Source organism: Myripristis murdjan, chromosome 24 (assembly GCF_902150065.1).
Source record: "Myripristis murdjan chromosome 24, fMyrMur1.1, whole genome shotgun sequence".
In the NCBI taxonomy this organism is placed as follows: domain Eukaryota; kingdom Metazoa; phylum Chordata; class Actinopteri; order Holocentriformes; family Holocentridae; genus Myripristis; species Myripristis murdjan.
The window spans coordinates 18,616,089-18,631,951 of NC_044003.1; the positions used below are offsets into that span (position 1 = coordinate 18,616,089).

The 15,863-nt window shown below is 40.4% G+C and overlaps 1 protein-coding gene across 3 annotated transcripts in view; it reads left to right on the forward strand.

Annotated features, from left to right (window-relative positions):
* Positions 1-3,146: 3,146 nt before the first annotated feature.
* Positions 3,147-15,863, forward strand: part of tab2 (TGF-beta activated kinase 1 (MAP3K7) binding protein 2) — a 45,589-nt gene continuing 32,872 nt past the window's right edge. For 2 of the 3 annotated variants that reach the window (XM_030047655.1, XM_030047656.1), the window contains exon 1: positions 3,147-3,522. The gene's annotated coding sequence lies outside the window, so the exon portion shown is untranslated. The remainder of the gene's footprint in view (positions 3,523-15,863) is intronic. The other variant, XM_030047657.1, reaches the window with a different exon arrangement.

The window sequence follows — 15,863 nt, forward strand, 5'->3', positions numbered from 1 at the left end:
GCACCGTATACCTGCTACTAAATGGCCAGTGGACAAGCACACAAGTTTTTTTTAACAGTGGAATAATGACTGGAGACCCTCTGCAGAGCTAAATCCAAACTGCTGACCCATGACAAGCTGTCCTCAGACCGTGAGAAAAGGGCCTCTTTCCATGCCAAGAATGTGGGTGGCCGGCCTTGTTTCTCAAGAAGCCTATCTGAGGACCGTGGCCAGTTACACTCGCTGCATTGCAACAGTGTTTTTTCATGTCCGGCTACTGCAGGGCTGCTGTTATGTGCACATGATGCACTTTTTGCTTCGAACCAAGGTGTCATTCCTGTAATCTATGCCTCAGTACAGTACAGCGTGTGTAGAGAGAGATGGATCTAGTCATGTGTGTGGCGGGGGAGTTAGGTATGTGTGTGTATGTGGGCTGGGGAGGGGTGGTGGAGAGGCTGGGGGGGCGGAGGGGCTAATTCCACAGCACACATAGTCCACTTCCATCCAGCACTTGTTAGGCGGCTTGTGGGATAAAACCAAAACTGAAGACGAAATAAAATACAGGCCTATTCTAGGTTAAGTCATTGGAAATTCTTGGGAATGTTCGATTCTACCCCCCCTTTTTTTATTTTTTATTTATTTATTTATTTTTTCGCTGATTCACTGGCCCTGCTACATCTCCCCCACCCCCCCACCCCGCCCCACCCCAGCACTACCACAATGTGTATAAGGCATTGTTAAATGTAATGAATACTCTGTGAGAGCACTGGTCAGAGAGGATAAGAGCCTGCACTGTGCTGGGGCTTTGCTCTCTGTGTTGAGGGGGATTTCAGCTCCTGGGGCTTCAAACCCAGAGTCAAGGGGTCATGGTCTGTGCAAGATAGCAGGGCCCACAGTTTGTGTGTGTGTGTGTGTGTGTGTGTGTGTATGAGTGAGTGACTGCGTGTGAGTCACTGCATTACGCAGACACACGAGACGCCATATGTTTCCACCCAGTTCACTGAAGAACAAATGCGCCGTCCTTTTTCATGAGGGTTCCCACAAGCGTCTGTTTTCTCACTCACCCCATGTGTGGGTTAATGCAGAAGAAGAAGAGGCACAAGACTTCGTCCACATCAATTATGTTGTAAAAAAAATTTAAATGGGACACCTGTTTATGGTGTCCACGCAGAAAAAAAAAATGTAAGTGTTTAATTTAAAAGTGGGTGCAGGCTAACGGGAACAGCACTGGAGCAACATGCAAGGACCTGTGTGTTGGCGTGCGTGCGTGCGTGCGTGCGTGTGTGTGTGCTTGTATCCTGAGGACTGATGATTTACCATATGACAGTGAAACTTTCAACTGAAACCAATACTAATTTAATCCTTCAGCTACTCTAGAACTTGCACTGTAACACATCATCACCCGGCCCAAGGCAGAGCAAAGTATCAAAACAATATTTTTCATATTTGTTATGGCATATAAATGTATCTGTTTTTCCAGCTACACAAATTACAGTTATGTGAAGCCCTTTGATGTTTTGGTCTTTCAATGAAATTACCATGGTGGGGCTTTCATTCAGAATGATCAAATTCACATTCAATTTCCACTGCATATATTGCTGAAATGTGCATATGTGTGTGTGTATAAATGTAATTTTTTAGATATGTTTTTTTTTTTTTTTTTTTTTTTCTGCTTTATTTCATAGCGACAGTAGAAAGAGACAACAGACAGGAAAGGCAGGGGAGAGAGGTGATAAAATGCAGTAAATGGCCTGAGCTTGGACCAATGCGGGCCAAGTCGTACACGCTCTATCAGGTGAGTAACCAGGGCAATATAATCTAAAATTTAAATTAGTGGCAATGACACTGTCCAAACACACACCTTTGTATGGATTCATACCAGTGATTACATTGATGCTTTGCAAGTGTTTACAATCCTCGCATGACAAAAATACACTTTGATTGGTCTTCACTTGCCACATTTTCCTGCTCAGCTTTTGGTCATGCTTTCCCCCCACTTGACTAAAGGCCTCCTCCTACCCAACAGGAAGTAGGTCAAAATCTTAGCGAGTCAACTGCTGACAATGTGGGACTAGTGGAAACAAATCTATGCATTGGGAACATACAGGGCTATGTTTCAGAATTCACAGGGTCTTGCTCAAATTGTGTTTAAAATTGTGCCAAAAAACAGACGGGGACACAAGGTGATGAAGGTGCGGCTGATACTCATAAACTGCTGACTCATCTCTAAGTGCCGCATGACAATGACAGCCTGTTTTGATGATGAGCCAGCGTGACTCCTAATGAATGAGCCATTTCAACCCCTATTAACCTCCTTCTCAGCAGGGGTACACCCACACTTTTTCACTGCCAATACCAACTCAGAGTACTCATCCAAAGTGTTAAGGATTAGCTGGCATCCGTAATATTTACTGAGCATTTGGGGTCAATGAACAAAACACACCGAGCTTTAAAGGCAGTATACAGGACAGCTCATGTTTACCAACCTGCCAGTCTGAGATCGCCTTATACCAATGGACACCAAAGGGACTGGAGATGCAAAAGATGTCACACTGGTCAGTCCAGCCTCCTGTGGATTGATCATTTTGTAATTTCCTGTAGGTGCAAGCATCCATAATTTCATTTGGGCACAAAAAAAATGCACCCAGGTTGCAATTAGCACTCTCTACTGCAGGTCCACATTGTGACTATGGCTCATAAGATTTTTTTTTAATCCAGGTGGGGGACTGTTTTTTTGCTTGTACCCCCACAAAGAGGTCAGAGTGCAAGGTCAGCCTTTCACTTGCAGGATCTAATTAATTGTCAAGTGTCACTGAGCAGGACACTGCAGCTGCAGGGGTGCTGATCTGTAGCTGAGACTGACCTCTGCCCTGTCTGTGTTGAGAGGCAAGCAAAAATCAAATATCTGCGGATCAAAAAAAAGAGAGAGAAAGTATCACATTATTATCATACTCACATTTGATATGCATGAGGCAGACCAAAACAGACAACCACCCACCTTGTTCTTTCCCCACTTCTCTTGCATAGTTTCCATTCCAGTAACCTTAAGATTGCCTCTAACTCTTTTTTTTTTTTTTCCTTTTGCTTGCATCTTCTGCAGCAGCTCATTTTGCAATCACGCTTCCTCCCCAGCCCAACACAACTTTGGAAAGAAAAAAAAAAAGAAAAGAAAGAAAAACTCTCCCTCTCGCGATAGTAGCTCGCTTATGCAGCCGCCATATTCTGTCACAGTATTTTGATTCGTATCTGCTGGAAGTGAGGAAAAAGAAAGAGAAAAGTAAGGGCTGTCGAGGGGGGGCCGAACAAGAGGAGCTGTCAAAAAGGTATTCCCGAGTCTCTCTCAAACAGCGGGGGGGTTGAGGCGCAATATCCCTCCCCTATTTCGAGGATAGAGAAGGCCCAGGCCTCGGTGCTGTTGAATCTCCGTCTCCCTGGTAGTAGTTGGACCCCTCTTGGCTTCTCTTCTTTCAGCACCGCGGCCCTCTGGAGGTCCGGCGGCGGTGTCGGGTGTTGAAGGTGGCCCGGGGAGCGGCGGCGGAGACGGTAGGCTTTTTACCGATGCTTTGCTAATAAAAGGCGGCTCCATGGTTTACATTTGTGTAACTTTAGATGAAAAAGTTGTGCGATCAACACTTGTGTGGTTGTACTCCGAAGTCTCTCTGAAAGAAAATGGAGAGAAAAAACTTTTCAGGTGTGGAAAAAGTTTTGTCTCCAGCAGGCAGCTAGCTAACGTTAAGTGTTTGCAGGCAGCTCCCGTCTCGGAGCAGCCATACAAACTTTAAAAACACGTCCGTTAACCTCGCCGTTAAGTCTTAGTTAATTTATTTTTGTGTCCCAATAGGTGTTAAAAGCCCTTTATTTTAACGTGACGTAGGCTACATGTTTTGTAGCCCATGTTAGGCTACATTTTCCATTGAGCTCTCCGTTAAACCGTCGTGAGACAGAAGTCGTGGATGGAAATGTTAAATCATGAAACTGTAGCTACGCTCAGCCATACATACCAAATGTTTTGTCTCCAGAAAACCTCAAAGCTAAGTTGTCGCCTCCTGATAAGTTGTTTCCCCGTTGCTAACATTTCACATTCACAGCACTTTGATGGTAACACTTTGTGATAAGCAGCCCAGCTATTCTTTTGGTAAATATACAGCTGTTTGTCTAAGTGGCCCCTCGCTTGACATCAGTTAATTTGCCACACATGTTAGTTAGGCCTAATTCCTTGTTAAAAGTAGTAACTTGCTATATAGCCTGCCATTTTCGTAGTAAGTTAATGTAAATAGGTCCCCCAAGGCCTAAACAGTGTCTAGGACCTTTTTTAGGGGTGTGCAGCTGCAGCCACAGGCACTGCTCTCCACTGCAGATTTGATAGTTTGATATAGTTTTATAACCTAGCTAGATGATCTACCACTTTCTTAAGTTGTTAATTTACCTCAATTCACACTTATCACTCATGCATCAGGTACTCCTCAAAGAGGCAAGCTGACAGATGTGATTGAAGTGGATGAAGGGGTGGGTCTGAGGCTCTGCCAGCTTTCCTATCCAATATGATGGCTGCAACTCTCTGTTTGTTTTCCTTTAATGGGAGTAGATCCTCAAGGAAGTTTAGCTCGGGATAACCAATCATCATGTTTTCCCCTGTGTTTATTAATCCATTTGGAGGGGGTGCTGTAGGTGCCAGGATGGGCTGAGAGGCAGGTTGCGACATACCTGTTTCTGAAATTGCTGACTTGTTTGTTAGCCAAGACTCTGGTGACTGCACACCATAAACAGGAAGCAAGCGGAAAAAAACAGGGGAAATATTACTGAGTGATTTTAAAAATCAGGTTTTTATATTTGCGAATATGCTTTGAGATATTTAACTCATCTCCCATCTGCCTCTCATGTCTTTTCATCCAGTCCAGTCCAAACTTAATCATTCTAATTTCCACATAATGCGGACTAAGAGGAGTTATTCATTTTGCAGATGTTGGATTAAAAGTTCTAAGATATTAATTTGTATTCTACCTGTTCTAACTTACAGTGGCATGTGGCCATTTGTGGTGATCCAGCTGGCACACTCAGTTGCCATCTTTTTTTTCCCCCCATGTTGCATCACTTAAGCTGGTCTTGATATTAACACCAACCAACAGCAAAATTCTGCTAAATTTTGGTAGCGGTTAGAAAGTCTGTCAGTTCTGTTAGCCAGCTTGGCATGTGACCAACTTGTGTCCAGTTAGTCTCTTTTTAATTCTGAAACTACTTTGGCAGCTATGAAACTTAAGTGTCCTTTGAAATTCTCAATATACTCACTGCTTTGCCTTGTTGACATGAAATGCAGATTTAAGCCTTGATTTAGTTAATTTCCCAGTCAAAATACACATTATTTGATTGTTTATGTCACAGGCTTCTTATTTTATTTTGTAGTGTCAGCAGACTTTGACTGATGGGCTTCTCTGGTTTGGCTGCTTTTAGAGCGCTGGGTTTATTAACAGCTCTAAAGATTTCAGAATCACATCTCTGTCCACCTCTAAACACCTCCAGTTGAAACTGTGTTGTTGTAGCAGGGTGTAGAGTGTATATCATTCATTAGCAGCTTGTGCCTGTCTTGACTTGCAGTCAACATTGCACTTCCTGACCAATAAGCTGCCATGGCCAACTGTTTATAGGTGCAGACCTCTAACTGAAACCATGTGTGCCTGTGGCCGGGCAAATATGTTGCTAGGAAGCCTAGCTGATTTGCCACTCTTTGGAGACTTGGGGCAACGGTGGCACAAATCTCATGTGATAAGATTTTTTTTTTCCATAACCCACCCATGGAAAGAATGGCAGTTTGAATGTTTCTTAAATTCAATTAAGTTAAATGTTGCTTTTGTTTTCAGTAGGCATATGCTAATATGCTTAATCAACATGGTTTTAAGGGGCTGGTTTATGATATAAACCACATTGCCTTGATGGTTGTTCAGAGAGATAAAGAATTAATTCTGCCTGTTTCAAGGGTTTGGTATCATGCAATAAACACGTTGTGCTAAAACATGAGAGCTGTTTGAGAGCTGTTTGCTACAAGGTAAGACTGTGGCATGCTGTTGTGAGGCCTGTGCCAGCAGTCAAATCTTCTTTCCTGAAAAACCTGTTACCAGATTTATCATTTGCAGTTTGCACAACAACTTATCACCAATCAGAGCAGAGGGAGGGGGAGTGTTTTTTTTTTTCTCCTTTTCACAAGGGGAAGGATAATTATACGAGTGTGTTGGATGGAGTACAAGTGCTTGTTGTTTGGATCAACGGCATAGAGTCAGTTTAACCTAGGAAACGATATTGGCTTACCTCTCTTGTTCCCTGTATGTCAGAACATATTTTCTATAAGGGGCAGCAGACTCTGGCCCTGAAGTAGTTTAAAGGTCTAACCTGATCCATGAGTTATGTTCTTTAAGACAGCTTTTCACTCGGTGGCCTGTCCACATGGGTTCATAATATATCGCAGGCGCTTGCTGTACAAGTCACTCTGTATATAAGTGTTCAAGATTGCCAAATGTGATTCAGATAAGTAGAAGCAAGAGCAAGGGAAGGATCCATCACACTATGCCCACTGCAGCAGACTCAGGAAGAGGGCTTGGTGTTTTTTAACCCTCCCCCACTTCTGTGTGCGGCTGTCAGGAAGACAGGCTCTTATTGGAGCCCCCTCCCCCTGTTGAGCTCTCTTGACTTCTCAGCTTCAAATGGAATCCTCCATTACACACGGTGCACTCTCCAGTTCAAGGGTTAAATTGCATACATCGAGGATGACACTGCCGAGCTGACTACACTACTGGCTGTAGCCTGCTCAGTGCAGGTTACTTTCACATTGTGCATTTGCAGGCTTTGCCATTTCTGCAGAATCATTCCAACTGTTTGGAGTCAGATTTGCACATTTTGTTTATGGTATTGCATTCTAGTTTGTAACGCTATGGCTTGGTGTAGCTGAGCACAATTAGGCTTTAACAATACACTCTGAATGTAGACATTTCTGAGCTTTGGATCAGTTCCTACAGTTAGACAATGTTTAGCAAACATGAGTGCTAGAAAAGCTTTGTCCACCAAACTGAATGGCAGCACTTGAACACTGCAGGTGTTGGACCTAGCAGACGAAAATTTGATAATGCTAAATGAAAATATAAATTATAAAGATGTGGACTGTTGTAAAGTATGGTAATCAAATTTCCCAGTGCACTTTGCTATTTTAGAGTACATAATCAAGTAATTTAGTTCTGAGTGGCCAAATCTCGAAATGTTTATGCAGCCCACTTTCCATGTGCTGTAATTGGAAAACAAAGACAACTGCTATTGACTGTAAAGGACTCTGTTCCATTTTAGTGGTAGGGTACATTGATTCTTCTCTTGAGCTTTTAGGGCATTTCTCTGTCATTTATGGGATTTGTTTGATGTTAAGTTACACTTAAATATGGCAGGTCCTCTCTTCCAGGCAAACCGCTCTTCTTATGTTCCCATTTGGTCTGTTGCCCACTTAAATGCACCATTGGAAACATTAAGGTGGTGATTTGAATTTGAGGACTTATCTGAGTTTACATAACATGAAACAGCTTGAGGAGTTTGATGTGTTAAGGCACCAGATGGGACCAAACTCTGTTTGTTTAAGTTGTGTGTCCGACTCAGGAGTGGTGATTATGCATAGTCACACTGCTGTTGACTGATTTGTCAGGACTGGTACAGCCTGCAATTTGTAGATCTCTAACAGTGAATCTAGCTTACAGGTGTTTCACATAAGCCATATTTTAGACTTTAAACTTCTTATAAAATTTCCAAATGAACTTTGCCACTCTGTGCAATCAGGTGAAAATTGCTTCAGGCTGCTCAGCTCAGTATTGCTGTCGTCAGCCTCTTGGTTATTGTGAATGCTCTGCAGAGGAGATTCAGTTCCACTTTGCTGGCCGTCTGCAGCCCTGCCTTTGAGTGCATGATATGCTCTGCATTCAAAGGTATTATTACAGCCTACCTTCTCACTGTCTCCCTCTCGTCTGTTGCTTCAGTAAACAGATGAGGAGTGAACCATATCTTATACGCAGACTGTGGGCAGCCCCCCAGTCCTTTTCTCTTGTCCCTGACCTTGGGTCTTGGTTTCATCTCTGACAGTTTTCCCATTCCTCTAAAATCACTGTCTTAGCTTCCTTAAATGGACACATCCTCTGTTTCTAGCCTAGCATGACCTGATAAGACCTTGAACCATGGATGTCTTTAAAGTCAAAGTCATTTTTTAAAACCCATCAAGAATTTCATTTTATCACTGTCCTCCTCCTCCCCCAACATTTCTACCTGAAAGCTGCCCTGCACAACTAGAGTCACAATGTTTGCCTTTGAGCTGCACCGGTGGAGCAGTTGAGGGTTAAGTGCCTTGCTCAAGGGTAATTTGATGGTGGTGTCTCTGATCCATCATCTCAGCGCAGATTTTCAAGGGATTGTCAGGCTATTTGACTGGCAACCTTCAGGTTCTCTCTTTAACATTTGGTCTACTGCCACTCCAAATTAAGCAGAAACATATTAACATGAAACTGATTAGGTGTGCTTATTAATTATAGTAATACAGTACAATTTCACCTCAATTTTGATTCTCTGAATAGCTGAAATGATTTTGTCCAAAAACCCAGAGAGCTGTTAGAAACCAGATGAAATATTTAAGTTATGCATGTACAAGTTCAGTTTATGCATAAATAGAATAAATCGAAACAATGCAAAACACAGCACGATGCATCTGCAGCAGAGCGATGTGGTACTACCACATGAATGAATCTGACCCAGTTATTTCAACAACAGATACAGTTTTGGAGGTGAAGGGGGCACGTTTGTTTTTATAATTATTCTTCATTTTTGGAAACTACGTGAAAGCTTGGTTTCAGTGGTGAACACTAGCTATGCTAACAAAGTCATTTTAGAGAAATGCATGGTTGACTGCAGAAATTTTCCCCCCTCTATGTGATTGGTGTCTGGAAATGAAAAATAACCAACTAAAATTGCAGACGTCAGTACCTATTAGCTTAAGTCTTGGATCAAAGGCACATTAACCCCAATATCACTAAACTTTACCAACTGGTGAATTGTTCAGGGAACTCAATTATCTCAAAATAGAAAAATTATCCTGTGTAATGCCTCTTGTAAATCAGGGTCAAACGCAGTGGAATAATTAAAGAGCAGCTTTTCATGCTAATGAAGTGTTTTTCAAGTTTCCTTTGCAGAAACTCTGCTATGAAATAGGATAGTAGCACAACCATCAATTAAAGGAATATAGTAGAGCTCCTCCGCCGACTCTCTTTGGATGTAGCATTTAAACTAATTGGAACCAGAGCCACTGGTGTGTTAAACAGGCATGTTTGGAAAGACAGCAGTGCAGCTCTTGAGACACTTCAGCATTGTTAGTGGGATCCAGTGTTTCTTTTTTTATGATTTATTGGTCAATAGAAGCTGTAGACCAGTAGGATTAGGTTGCCCTTTCTTCTGAGTGACAAGGCAATGTACTTTCATAACAGCATCATATCAACCAGGGCTGCGCGATATATCGTTTCAGCAGGGGCTGGGCAATATAATGATATTAAATTTATATCATGATATGAGGCTAGAAGTCGTTTTTTTTTTTTTTTTTTGATATCATAATATTGTCATATGGCAGAAGTGTTATCCTCTCCTGGTTTTAAAGGTTGCATCACAGTAAAGGGATACAATTTTCTGAACTTATTAGACTGTTGTAACGGTTTTTATTATTTGTCTCTACCTGCTTGGTCATCACATCCACATCACTAATGACTGTTTTCAAAAATCTTCTTGTGTAAATACTTTGTGAAAGCACCAACGGTCATCCCTATGGCATCTTAGGGATATATCTATATCACTTAGCCCTAATTTCAGTATCTACATTGCATGAGCAATAATCACATTGCAGGACACGCACACACAGGTAAGTCAAATAAACTCAAACACATCATGCTACAATTTTTTTGCTCCTCGAAGCAAAAGGAAAACTGGCAAGGGAGGCCTCCTGGTATTTGGTGTGCACAATATGTGTGTATCATCCAACACGCAGATTAAGCGTACATTTGGACATCATTAAAAATTGTAGATTACATGTAAATAACACAACTGCAACACAGTCTGTTTGCAAAGTTTATTATGGTTTTCCTGTACCTGTTCTCTGTCCTCTTGTCCATGCCAGTGGCAGAGTGGCATAGGTGAAACCAAAGTGGAGGAGTCTAAACTGATTTCTGGAGAGGTGGCAAAGGGCTGGACCAAGTGTGGTATCAGGGTGTTTGTCTTTTTAAAGTGCCGAAATGATGAAAATTAGAATTGTTAATTGTATATCTGTACATGAATAACACACTGCATGTATCTGGTGAAATCTATTTTTTCATATTGTAATATATATATCACACAAAAAAGATATGGCAATATCGTTTTTTTTTTTTTTGTAGTACCACGCAGCCTTAATATTAACAATAATAATGTTGCAAATTATCAGGTTACCTGGATTATTTACTAACTTTGAAACGTACCACAGTTGGGATTAATTATTTGCTGTCAGTCATTTTATGAGACTTTTTTTATGTGTAGGCTATAGCTCATTTTCACATAATTGATATTAATTTCATCAGGTCCAAGCTGCAGTTAGTTGATGGCTGTTTTGAATTTTAGTGCCGAATTTTTTTTTCCTAGACCCACTTTTTGTAAAATCCAGTGTTAAGTTTTCAGAAGCAAGAAAAGAAATAGTAGCTATAATTATATTTATCCCCTACAATTGATGGCTTGTTGGCCTTCTCATAGGACCACAAAATCCACTGGCCTATCTAGTGTTATGTGTCACTATACAAAAACATACACACAGAAACATCATCGCTGCTGTTCCAACACAGTCTGCCTTTTGAATGTGAGCCCCAAGTGACCGAGGAAAACAGTTCTGAACTTATCTCTGGCCTCCCTGCTCCACAGGGTTGAGGAGACTGCAGCTTCTGCTGCAGGATATGTGTGTGACACCAACACTTCCTCTTGTCATGCATCGTTCTGATAACCACCTCATTTTGCCATGTTTGTCCTCCTCTTGACATGATGTGGGTTTGCTCATTTTTTTCATGTGACATGCATTTAGAAAAGATGCTAAGCAGCTTTTTGAGGTTAGAGGGGACCCTCATGCAACTCTAAGATGGAAACAGTTGATAGAGCGTTCCTCACCTGATAAGATGAGATGGGCTTAGACTCACATCACAACCGCAGCTTTGCTCTTGTGCTTGGAAGAATGTGTCTGGTCTGCCATGGTCTCCTTTTCCCTCCTTTATTTCAATCTCTCATCTTTCTTACTGTGTTCTTCTGTCTTTTCGCTGCCTTGAAAGAAATCAGCGCAATACCTGCATTGGTCTTTATTTGCGCTTGTCTCAGCCAGAGCATTTCCATATTTTACATGACACCTGAAACTACATTGTGGCCAGAGTGGAGGTTCAATAGGTTAAATAGTAGCTGGCACCTACTCTAGTGTCCGTCTCCCTGTGCAGCTTGTCTGTGAAATATATTGCAGCATCAAGCCTGCTAAAATTAAAGCAATACAATGGCAGCAGTGCAGAACTGGATGAGACTTGAAATGGGAAATGCAAGGATGCCACTCACATAATGTAAGCATAGTGTAGAGCTAGACTGAATGAGGAATGCTGAAAATGCATGATGTTTTTCAGGTAATTGAAAGGCGAATACTGATTCTGATTTCTGTCACATTATGACGGAAACCAAAAAAACATTATTAGGTTAAAAATAACTATGTCAAAGGATATTTAAAGGACATAATGGTTGCGCAATTCCTAGACCTTGAGTTTTTATTATTGATAATCCTGTAACATTAAAATTGCACGAGTATGTAGGTGAGAGAGCCATAGGATGTCATTGAAGCTGTCTTTTCTGGCATGACAGTAAAAATTGTTATTAATGCAAACATAAATCTCAGTTACATGACTTTTTAAGGATGTAGCCAATGTTATACCATGTTAAACAAAATAGTATTACGATTCTGAACTAAATTTGTATGTTTCAGATAGCGATGGGTCATGATTTTCAGATACTCAAAAAATTGTAAAACAAAACAAAAATCTCTCTCTCTCTCTCTACACACACACACACACACACACACACACACACATATATATATATATATATATATATATATATATATATATCACTGATTCTTGAGAATTTGGATAAATCATGTCCCACTAAGAAAAATGCTATTTCTGCTGGAAATTTACAACATTTTAATGAATAAAAAGAATCAAGGGCATAATCAGGGGGTCCTTTGCACATTTGTAAGGTTTTTTCATAGGTTTATTTTTAATTTGTATTAATTTAATGATTATATGTTGGCCCATGCCCTACAAAACCAGTTGTCCTCGGATAGGAGATAATAATTTCAACTTGATTAAAACAACAAAAAGTAATAATTTCACTGAATAATATCTTTACCACATGAAAGAGTACATCATAATATGTATTAAAAACTACAAACGATGGGTTTTAAACAATATTTACTGTTATGTGGTTGCTCAAATTGTGTCCCAGATATTCGTCACCACTGTCAGATATTTATTTAAAAAATAATAATAAAAAAACTACAAGGTCAATTACATTCCTGAGGACCCCTTTTCAAACCTTCAGCTCTACTGCATGCTTCAAGACCACTCAGGCTTCTGGAAGTTTTCTATTTTCTCTTAAATCTCTTCATATTTTGGGACACTGCAACTGTCACAACCATAAATTGTCAACACCGTCACTTCTGTATAAAAAATATTAAATTAGATTATGGAATAAATGTATACTTTTTAAGAAGAGGTCTGATGCAGGTAGCAACAGGGCGAAAACAAGCTGGCTAATGTGAACAACTCATGCTTATCATGTGAAAGAGCAGGTTTTTGTCACCACCATCAGACGTCACTACCGTCAGGTTTTCTGTCTGACGGTGATGACTGAAGTCTGAAAAATGCTTATAACAGTGCTCAGGATTGTTATTTTTTATACCAAATAGTTAAATAAAGATGTTAAGCAAGAAGCCATTGACTTGAGTGGTATAAATTTTGGAAATGTATGTTTTAATGAGGCCACTGTCACCACCATCAGATTAGTGTCACCACCGTCAGAGGCAGTTAAATTGGTTTTAAATGAATATGTTTACAATATGTTTCTTTGGTGCTGTTGAGTTATTAAAGTAATAGTCTCTTTAATACAAAATATGTTTTTCAAAAAAAAAAAAAAAACATTACGGTGACGGTGTTGACAAAAACAAAGTAGCCTAATAACTGGAAAACCTATTTTATGAAAAAAATGCAAAATGAGGAGGTTGCACCGGTACATTGCTGAACAGCCAAGACCTTGGCCTATAATGATATACCTTCAGATTTTGTAATTTAACGCACTTTTTTTTTTCTCAAAATTAAAACCTGTTTTATCCAAATTCCCAAGAATCAGTGATATACATATATTTATATCTATATCTATATCTATATATATCTATATATATATATATACATATATAGATAGATATAGATATAGATATATGCAACTACTCTCTTAAAAAAATCCCCTGTTTTTAATGGGACGTGGTAAGATGACAGTTTGTGTTTGCACATGAGTTTGGCACGTTCTGTGTGGCTCACATCTGCTCAAGAGCACACAAAGGCACACGAGAGCATTTTCCACAGCACTGTGACATGGGCTAGATAGTTGCTTATGTACAAAAGAGAGAAACATGCAAAGACTGCCGCAACCGTCAAAAAATTGAGTGTGGACAATGGGGGCCTGTCCACTGATCAACAGTCAATGGCTGTCTTTGTCATCAGACGAAGTTTGATGTAAGACTTCAAATCAGGTTTGTCGAAGTAGATGTAGCAGAGGTGGGAGGAGGATCAAATCTATAAATTGTCAAATAGTTCTGTGAATGTTGGAAAAACATTTTTTCCTGAAATCCCCATCCCTAGTTGTATAAATATTGAATAAGAAGTTGAATATTGAATCTAAACAGAAATTGTCCGTTCTTTAAAAGCATGTGGAAGAAGAACATTACAATCTGCTTAATGCACAGTTCAGATTTTAAAGATTTAATGGTATTTGTTTTTTATTTTATGCCACCAACAATGACCAAAAAGATGATTGGCAATAAAATATGTCAAATGTAATTAGCTGGATGAGAACCCATTTTTAGTACACTCAAATGTAAGTTTAAGTTGCTTTTAACCAACAAGAAAGTCATTTCCAGAAAACTGTGCACATAGAGATAAAAGACAACAGTCATTGAAACAATAGAGCAACTACATCACTAAGTGCAAGAAATGTGACCAGATGGGCACCAGGTATACTGTACAACTCTGTATACTGAGCCAACAAGACACCCAAGCTGTACATGACTGTCTCCATTGGCCACTGGAAAGAACGTGTTTGCAGAAGACATCAACTCTAATTATAAATATACTAATTGCATGTGTCGTTACATTAGTGTTGCTTAGCCTTTTTGAAGAAACAGAAGAAAAAAAAAATAATTGTTGGTGAAAATAACCTGGCAGATGGCAAGAAAGAAAATGAAGAAATTTGAAATACAAAGTCAAAAGGATGGTATTGAGTAAATCTTTTTATTTCTGTGCTAATTTGACTTCTGCCTGTGTGCCTCTTTGTTTATGTGAGATTATTATGTTAGGTACAGTTTTACTGTTTTTTTTCCAGTTATTTAAAAATTATTTTTCATTACATTTGTAATAGCCTTTGGTGACCCCTCCACCACAGTGAGGGTTAATGGAGATGGAATGGACACGAGTCAGAAAGACTTCCTGCTTCTCTGGTGCTAAATCCTTTTTACCTTTTACTGTCCTCTCTTTGTTTTCTAGCTCTTCCTAGAATGGGCCTTTAACTGAGCCTTCCCCAGTTTCCAAGTTTACAAGAATAATTTTCCAGTGCTTCTATGGAATAGATGTAGTATGAATAAGCAGAATGAGTTGACCTGCTGGCTGCTTGCTTTCTGCAGGATAGATATCACAGGCCGTTGTCTTATCAGTCCTCTGTTTATCCTGTGTGCAGATTCTGGCCCCATGTCCCCACTGACCCTCTCTGACTTCCCTTGCGGACGCACCGCAGCTCAGCTTGGCTCATCTTATTCTGCACTGTTTTCTACACACCACACAGGGGCCACTCTGTCCTTCACCATTTCTCCCACAGTCTGCTGATGGTCTTTCATCTCTCCCAGGTTTTTTTGTACTCTCTAACGATGGGAAAGTGCTTTGATCTAGTGTCCTATCAGTAACAGTGTGGGCCTCAGGCTCTCACCCTCCCTCACTCCCCCACTGTCTCTCACTCTGAAAACATATTGTCAGGGCGTGGTGGACAGTGAAGTCCACACAGCCGAAAAGCTTTTGTTTGTTGTGGTTCAGTGTAGCTTTGCCAAGGGCAACTGCCTGTGTGGGTCTATCTCTCTCTGAAATTCTTGCAGCAGTAGTGGTCTATTGAATTAGGCCCTACATTTGGTGATGTTTTGCAACCCTTTGCATCTCAAATGCAACCTCCTGAGCTCTGTGGGGAAGAAAAAAAGTCTTGCTTCCCATTGCACTTTGAGGGGAATCTTGCTTTTCCTTCCCTTCAATGCAGATTGCACAACAGCAGTGCAAACATACACAAAAGTGAAGTTTGTGGATCCTTCCCAGTTGCTTCCTAAGTATAAGACATCCAAATAATTTTTGTTTAATTTTTTGTTTCTAAGCATGGAGAAATAATACCCACAAAAGTATGCTACCCACAAAAAAAATGGTACCGAGAGAACAGCTCACTGGGTACAGTCTTGTAAAGGTGGAAGCAGGCCACACTGTTGCAGCTAAGAAGGGGGGCGGGGGTGCGTTTTAGTTTTTCTTCCAGCTGCC